Source organism: Chrysochloris asiatica, unplaced genomic scaffold, assembly GCF_000296735.1.
Source record: "Chrysochloris asiatica unplaced genomic scaffold, ChrAsi1.0 scaffold00011, whole genome shotgun sequence".
Lineage (NCBI taxonomy): Eukaryota > Metazoa > Chordata > Mammalia > Afrosoricida > Chrysochloridae > Chrysochloris > Chrysochloris asiatica.
The window spans coordinates 15,851,138-15,859,321 of NW_006408529.1; the positions used below are offsets into that span (position 1 = coordinate 15,851,138).

Here is an 8,184-nt window from a genome sequence, read left to right on the forward strand (position 1 = left end):
CATCATGGCACAGACTGCTGTGATCCATAGGGTTTTCACTCCTAGTCTATCTTGATCTGGAAGCTCCAATGAAACCCATTCAGCATCATAGCAACATGCAAGTCTCCACTAACAGACAGCTGGTAACTACGCTTTAGGTGCATTGGCTAGGAATCACATCTGGGTCTCTCACACAGGAGGTGAGCAGTGTACCACTGAACCAGCCCTGCCCCCTTATGATATCCATATCCATGTTTGTATTCTTTCCATGGCTTTATCTCTTTGGAAAATGCATTACAATTTGTTAGGGACTTCAGTTTTTCATGTGGTGAGATCAGTGAAAACCATCAACTATAAAATGTATTGGTGAAAAAAGATAGGTCCTTACTAGCTTGATTAGCAGCCCTGATAAGTACGCAGATCTGGTATCACTGTGTACCTTTGTCTAAGTTATCTTCATTTATTGGCTTAGTAAGTACTATTTGTTGACTGCTATGTGGCACTGCAGTGTCCTGGTGTGGCGCTGTGGGTTAATGTGCCACAGTGCAAAGTCGGCAGTTCAAGTTTACCAGCTGCTCCTTGGAAACCATATGCTGGGTTGCTATGGTTGAGAACTGATGTGATGGCACTTAACAACAACAACAACAAATGTGGCACTGCAAGTTAATGTGCTAGACTGCAAGTTGGGCTGAACTACAAGGTCGGCAGTTCAAGCTCACTAGCCGCTCCAAGGAAACTCTATATAGGTTTGCTCCTCAGAAATTCTACACAAACTCTAGATAGAGTGGGAACTGACTCAACGGCCCTTAAGAATAACAACAACGATGTACAAGACATACCTAAGCACAGATATAGAGGAACAGTTTTAAGAGGTCTTTCTCAACCTGCCAGCTACTGAGCCCTCCGGGCTACTGAGATACTGCAGGGGATCCAGCCATCCATAAAACCTCAAACATTCTTTGGAGATGAATCAATAAAAATTCAACTACCATGATCCTAGACCTTATAATTAAAAAAAATAATAAATTTCAGAGAGAAGCCTTCACATTTGTAATGCTCAAAAAACACTTTCTTGGAAGAAAGTAGACGATACAAGGTATCGATCTCTGGTACCACCACAAGAGAGGATGGGTCAAAACTAGAAGACATAACTCTTGGTTTGAAATTTGTTATAAGTAGGAAATGACTTTGTGAAGAAGGGACATTCTAGCTGGAGCTCAAAAGTGAGCTGCTACTGCTGCTATGTAGGTAAGTATAGGGACTGTCTTTGTCTCTATGGTGATGTGTTTCTTGTACTTGCTTGTGGGTTTGAACTGCCAATCTTGCAGTTAGCAGTCCAGTGTTTATCCTAACAGTGACCCCAGGACTCCTGTCTTGTACAGGTTGTTGCTATGTACCTTTAACTCAGTTCTGGTTTATAGTGACCTCGTATAGGGTTCCTGAGGCTATAAATCTTTGCAGGAATAGTAGGTTTCACATGCTCTCGCGGAGCAGCTGGTAGGCTTGAACTGGGACATTTTGGTCTACAGTCTAAGAGTCCGGGTATGGTGCAGTAAGATAAAGCACTTAACCATAAGGTCAATGTGAACTTCATGGTCGGCGGTTCAAACTCACCAGCCACTTCTCAGAATCCCCATACAGGGTCATTATGAGTCAGAATCTACTCAAAAGCACTTAACAACAACAACAACAGCTTATCCTACAGAGCCAGCAAATAGTTTAGTGGACTGGGTAGACAGAGATGACGGAGAAATGAGATACACTCCAGGGAAAAACCAACAAGGTAACCTGGCAGATAAGTTTTGATGGACTCTACTTAAAAAAAAAAATTTAGGATTCCTCACTTCTCCTCTTAAAAGCTCTGTTTCTTTTGGTTTTCCCTAAATTATAATTTATATACTGGGTTTGTTTGTTTGTTTCATTTAAATGGTACAGAAGTGCATCAAGGATAAAATAATCACTATTAATCATCCAGTGAGTTCTTCTACACTTTTTTCTACTCTGGTAGTGTAGTGGTTACGAGTCGGGCAGCCAACCTCAAGATCAGCAGTTTGAAACTATCAGCAGTTCCGCGGGAGAAAGATGAGGCTTTCTGCTCCCGTAAAGATTTACAGCCTCGGAAACCCTGTACAGGGTCACTGTGAGTCAGAACTGATTCCGCGGTACTTACCAACAAACAACAACAAACTTATATACATTCTTTCAATATCAACTATGTCCTATGTGTATTTCACTTTTGATCTACAACTTTGAATAGTTTTCTGTAACAAATACCACCCAATCATATATTCTAATCATCACACACCTTTCTGTAGCTCAGCAGAAACTCTCTAATACTGCAGCCATGATTCTAAACATAATTACTAACTACTGCATGCTACTTGATAAAGCAAACACGTTATTTATCATGTACATAAAGATAGAAACACTTCTTCACTATTATATCATTAATTATTGTCCGTTCATCTCAGAATCTGTTTTCATTTAAATGGTGATACCATGTTTCCACTTTCAGAGGCATTTTAGTTACTCAAAAAATGTTCTTATAAAATAGCCATGTGCAGAATATTTCTCAGACACTACAAGTCCTTCTTTGCCTATATTTTTATCCCTCTATCTTAGCCTATATCAACAAACATTCAGACTGAACTTGAGAAACAATTTTGTGTATCTATAGCAGGAGTCCTGGTATGGCCCTGTGGATTAATGCACTGGACTGCAAGGTCGATTTGAACTGCAAGGTCAGTGGTTCAAGCTCATCAGCTGCTCCTCGGAAACCCCATACAAGGTTACTATGAGTCATAACTGACTCTATGGCACTTAACAACAACAACAACACAGTGGGGGTGGAGAGCGTTTGGCCCATAGTGCTGTTGAGTTGGTTCCGACCCACAGTTATCCTGTATAGGGTTTGCAAGGAGCAGCTGGTGGGTTTGAACTAATGATATTACGATTCAAACTGACCTTGCAGTTCAGCACATTATCCTGCAGCACCACACCAGGACTCCAGCTATCACACTGTTGTTGTTGTTAAGTGCCGTCAAGTCAGTTCTGACCCATAGCCACCCTGTATAGGGTTACCAAGGAGTGGCTGGTGAGCTTGAACTACCAACCTTGCAGTTCAAACTGACTTTGCAGTCTAGCACATTAGGCATCACATTTTTGTTGTTGTTGTTGTTAGGTGCTATGGAGTTGGTGCCAACTCACAGCGACCCTATGCACAGCAGAACGAAACACTGCCCGATCCTGGGCCAACCTCACTATTGTTGCCACGCTTGAGTCCATCGATGCTGCTACTTGGCCAATCCATCTCGTTGGGGGTCTTTCTCCTCTTTTTCTCTGACCCTCCACCTTACCAAACATGATATCCTTCTCCAGAAACTCATCCCTCCTGACAATATGTCCAAAGTATGAGACCAAATATACCAGGCTAATTTTTAGGTTGATAATTCTGTATGGCCAGTGAATGATGTTAGAAATTTTGTCATAAAAAGCTTTCCCAACCTTGTTCTATATTAAGGATCAGAAAACTCAAGGAACCACCTAAAAGTCCTAGGACATCCAGGCTAAAGTAGGAAGAGAAATGGAGGGGAGCGGAATGAGAGAATGAGGAGAATGGTAAGGGGTTAAAAAGACGGAAGAAGAGTAACATGTTCTTGGTGAAGAGGTACTGACCATAGACACCTGACTCATGGTCACTGGTGCCAACCACCTCTGCCCATCCATGTGCAGCCTGGAGGTGCAGGCAACCCAGCTACCCACAGGCAGTGACTCACGCCACTGCTTAGAATGGTACCTTCGATTCTCCTCATCAGGATACGAAGGCATTCTCCACCCTCCCTATACATTCTGCTGAGTAGTTCTCATAGCTGTAGAGGGGGGCAGGGAGGAATCAGAACCAAAAAGTCTGTTCTGAAGTAGCCTGTGTCTTATCCTTAAGTGCCCAGAGGAACTCCAAGAACTATGGGTCTGGTTTGACCACTGGCTGAGCACAAGTGAGAAGTCAGAACCAAAAAAAAAAAACAAAAGGAGGCCTGACTTCTCAAAAGTTAAGGTTAACCTTAGAGCTGAGGTCCTCACAGTGCAGTCTGAGACTACCTAGCAAATGTTAAGAAAGCAAACTCTCAGGCCCCCACCCCAGTCCTACTAAATCAGCAATTTGTATTTTAACAAGTCCTTCAGGCGATTCTGGTATTCATATTTGAGAACCACTGTGTTAGAGACATTAAGGTGAAGGGAAGTGGTGAACATCTGTATAAAGCTTTAAAAAGAAATCTACAAGGAGGAGAATTGGGCGGAAGAGCCTGGATAGGGCTATGGTTGGGGGAATGAGAACAGTGATGCTGAAGATACTACAGAGTACATAAATGGGATTTAGCAAATGTTTGGGTATAGAAGAGGAGGCCAAGAAGAAAGTGGCTGCATTTTAACAAAAACTGAAAATAGGGTTGAGAAAAGACTAAAGTTAGCTTTGGATATAGATGCCAGGGAGCTTCAGAAAGCTCAGGGAAAAATTACATTACCTTTTGATTCCATTTTCTCACAAACCTTTTGTAGCCCTCTCATACATGGAGACTACATACATCCTTTCAAGACTGTCTTTCAACTTCCCAATTCTTAAGAGAATCACCACTCTAGAGCAGCATTTTATAACACAACCTCTAGCTATATAATTCTAGGTTAATTTTTTGGTTGGCATATATATAGTCTTCTAGACTTTAAAAAACTTGCAAGTAAAATAAGCCAAATCAAAGTTAAAGCAGTTAATTGCATCCCAATGATAGCCATTATCTTGAAAAAACAACCTGAGGACATGATATTTATTATTATTCGACAAAGTCTAACTAGCAAAAGCTTGAAGAAGTATAAATAAAATAAAGCAGTAACAGTATCTAAGCCAACAAGGAACTCTAAAACTCAGATGAAACAGGGGAAAAGGTTGCATTACAACTTAATTGTAGAGCACACTCTAATTTCAGGAGGGAAAACTGAATAAAATATGGGGGGAGGGGTGCTAAGAAACAAGCTATGTGAAGTTTGTTGCTCTATGAAATGATCACACATTCCCCTACAGAATCATCATTTTAAATGTTTATAAGTGTTACTATTCTTGAATGGAAATGATATACTTCAAAACTATGAGTGTTTTATTAGTTGCCATGGAGTCTAGGCTGCAAAAAAGCTACCATATATGTGTGAGAATAGAATTGTGCTCCACAGCATTTTCAATGGCTGGTTTTTAGAAGTTGTTTGTTGTTGTCAGGTGCCATCGAGTCGGAACCGACTCATAACGACCCCATGTACAGCAGAACGAAACAATGTCCGATCCTGGGCCAACCTCACTACCGCTGCCACACTTGAGTCCATAAATGATGCCACCTGGCTGATCCATCTTGTTGGGGGTCTTCCTTTTTTTCTCTGACCCTCCACCTTACCCAGCATGACATCCTTCTCCAACGATTGTTTCCTCCGGACAATATGTCCAAAGTAGGAGAGATGAAGCTTAGCCATCCTGGCCTCCAAGGAGCACTCTGGCTGTACTTCTTCCAAAACCGATCTATTGGTTCTTTTGGCAGTCCATGGCACTTTCAGTATTCTCCTCCAACACCACAACTCAAAGGCATCAATTCTTCTATGATCTTCCTTATTCACTGTCCAGCTTTTGCATTCATATGAGGCTATTAAAAACACAATGGCCTGGGACAGGCGCACCTTAGTCCTCAAGCTGACGTCTCTGCTCTTCAATACTTTAAAAAGTTCCTGTGCAGCAGATTTGCCCAGTGCAATACGTCATCTGATCTCTTGACTGCTGCTTCCGCGAATGTTGATAGTTGATCCAAGAAGAATGAAGTCCTTGACAACTTCAATCTTTTCTCCATTGATAAGAACGTTGTTTACTGGTCCAGTGGTTAGGATTTTTGTTTTCTTGACATTGAGATGTAATCCATATCGAAGACTGTGCTCTTTGATCTTCATAAGTAAATGTTTCAAGTCCTCTTCACTTTCAGTGATCAAGGTTGTATCATCTGCATATCGCAGGTTGTTAATGAGTCTTCCTCCAATCCTGATGCCACGTTTTTCTTCACAGAACCCAGCTTCTCGTATTATTTGCTCAGAATACAGGTTGAATAAGTATGGTGTCTCACACCTTTCCCTGTCTCACACCTTTCCCAATTTTAAAACATTCAGTGTTCCCATGTTCTGTTCGAACAACTGCTTCTTGGTCTAGGTACAGATTTCTTACAAGTACAATTAAGTGTTCTGGAATACTCATACTTCTCAATGTTGTCTATAGCTTGTCATGATCCAGGCTTTTTTCCCAAGGCATGGTAGATTCAGACCTCCAGCCTGTCAGTCAGCAGCTGTCATATACTGAATTGTTAAGTGCCATCCAGTTGGTTCTAACTCACAGTGAACCTATAGTGGGTTTCTAAGGAACAACTAATAAGTTTGAACTGTTGATCTGAGGTTCACAGTCCAGTGCTGATCCATAGCACCACACCAGAAGTCCATATATTGCACTGTTGTTGCTGTTGTTAAGTGCCATCGAGTCAGTTCCAACCCATAGCGACCCTGTACAGGGTTTCCGAAGAGCAGCTGGTGAGCTTGAACCTCTGACCTTGCAGTTCAAAGGGCTCTGCAGTCTGGCGCATTAACCCACAGTGCCACACCAGGACTCCATATACTGCATTGTTGTTGTTGATAGGTGCCATCAAGTCGGTGCCAACTCATAGAGACCCTATGGCACAGCAGAACGAAACAATGCCCAATTCTGGGCCAACCTCACTATTGTTACCACGCTTGAGTCCATTGATGCTGCTACTTGGCCAATCCACCTCATTGGGAGTCTTTCTCTTTTTCTTTTTCTCTGACCTTTCCACCTTACCAAGCATGAGCCATCCTGGCCTCCAAGTAGCACTCTGGCTGCACTTCTTCCAGCACGGATTTGTTGGTTCTTTTGACAGCCCGTGGCACTCTCAATACTCTCTTCCAACACCATAAACTCAAAAGCATCAATTCTTCTACGGTCTTCCTTATGCACTGTGCAGCTTTTGCATGCATATGAGGTTACTGAAATATCATGGCTTGGGTCAGGCACACCTTAGTCTTCAAGCTGACATCTTTGCTTTACAACACTTTAAAAAGGTCTTGTGCAACAGATTTGCCCAATGCAATATGTCGTTTGATTTCTTTTTTTTTTATGATCAGCAAAATGTATCACTTTCTCTACAAAGAACTTTATTGGGAATAAAATTGATGTGTGAAAAGGCAGTTACCAGGAAATCAGAATCTCAATAAAGTAAGTGAATTTCCTTTTAAAAGTCAAAACTTAATGCTGCATCTGATTTTTCTAATTATGTGTTTGTCTGCTTCTTCATGTTTTTTTTTTTTTTTTTAATGTTTTATTGTGAATTATGTGATAGTTTACATGGGAGAACATTAGCTTAACATTCATCCTATCGAATATCATTTCATTGCCATGGTTAAAATCCCCTCCATGCATCATCAAACAACCAAATGGTATACCCTGCAAGCCTACCCCCCAGTTGTCAGCACACAGCCCCTCTCCCTCTCTGGGTCTAGAGTCCCCGGCCGCTCCTTCTCTCCATATCGTTGTCTCTGCCTCCATCTCTGGCTTCACTGCTTCTCTGGGTAGGGCCTTGCACTCTGCTCTTCTCCCTTGATGGTTCCAAGGACCTCCACTCCTAGACTGCAAAGTCAATCACTCCCCTCCTTTTGCTACAAAACATCCACGTTTACATTTCCAGTCCTTCAATTATTCACCATTGTACCACAAGGGACCTATCACCATCTCCTTTCGTTACCCCTGTTCAGACAGATTGGATACTACTCAGTGGAGATTCTACCTTCTTCCATACCCTCTGGATCTAGGCTCCCTCTTGAAAGCTTGTAAGCCCATCACTTCTTCCCTTTGTAGCCCCTAATTTTGGATAGCCAATGTCCAAGTTGCCCATCCCTGTCTACTCTGTGTATGGAGGGGGTGGAAATGATCCTTGCTGTAAAGATTTGTTCCCTCTTTTGAGCTACTGCATCCATGGGTGTAGGTCAAGTTCATCAAACTGTATCAGATTACTCTTTTTTTCCTCTTCTAGTTGAGTTCTGATCATCCAGTCATTGAAGCCAGATCAAGTGGGTATTATGTGCAAGTGTAGGTATTCTTATGCATATGCCCTCTCTTCTTAT

The 8,184-nt window shown here is 42.0% G+C and overlaps 1 protein-coding gene across 3 annotated transcripts in view; it reads right to left on the bottom strand.

Moving 5' to 3' along the window:
* The window catches only part of ACSL1 (acyl-CoA synthetase long-chain family member 1), an 89,401-nt gene that overhangs the window by 43,221 nt on the left and 37,996 nt on the right, over positions 1 to 8,184 (bottom strand). The gene's annotated exons all lie outside the window — the stretch shown is intronic.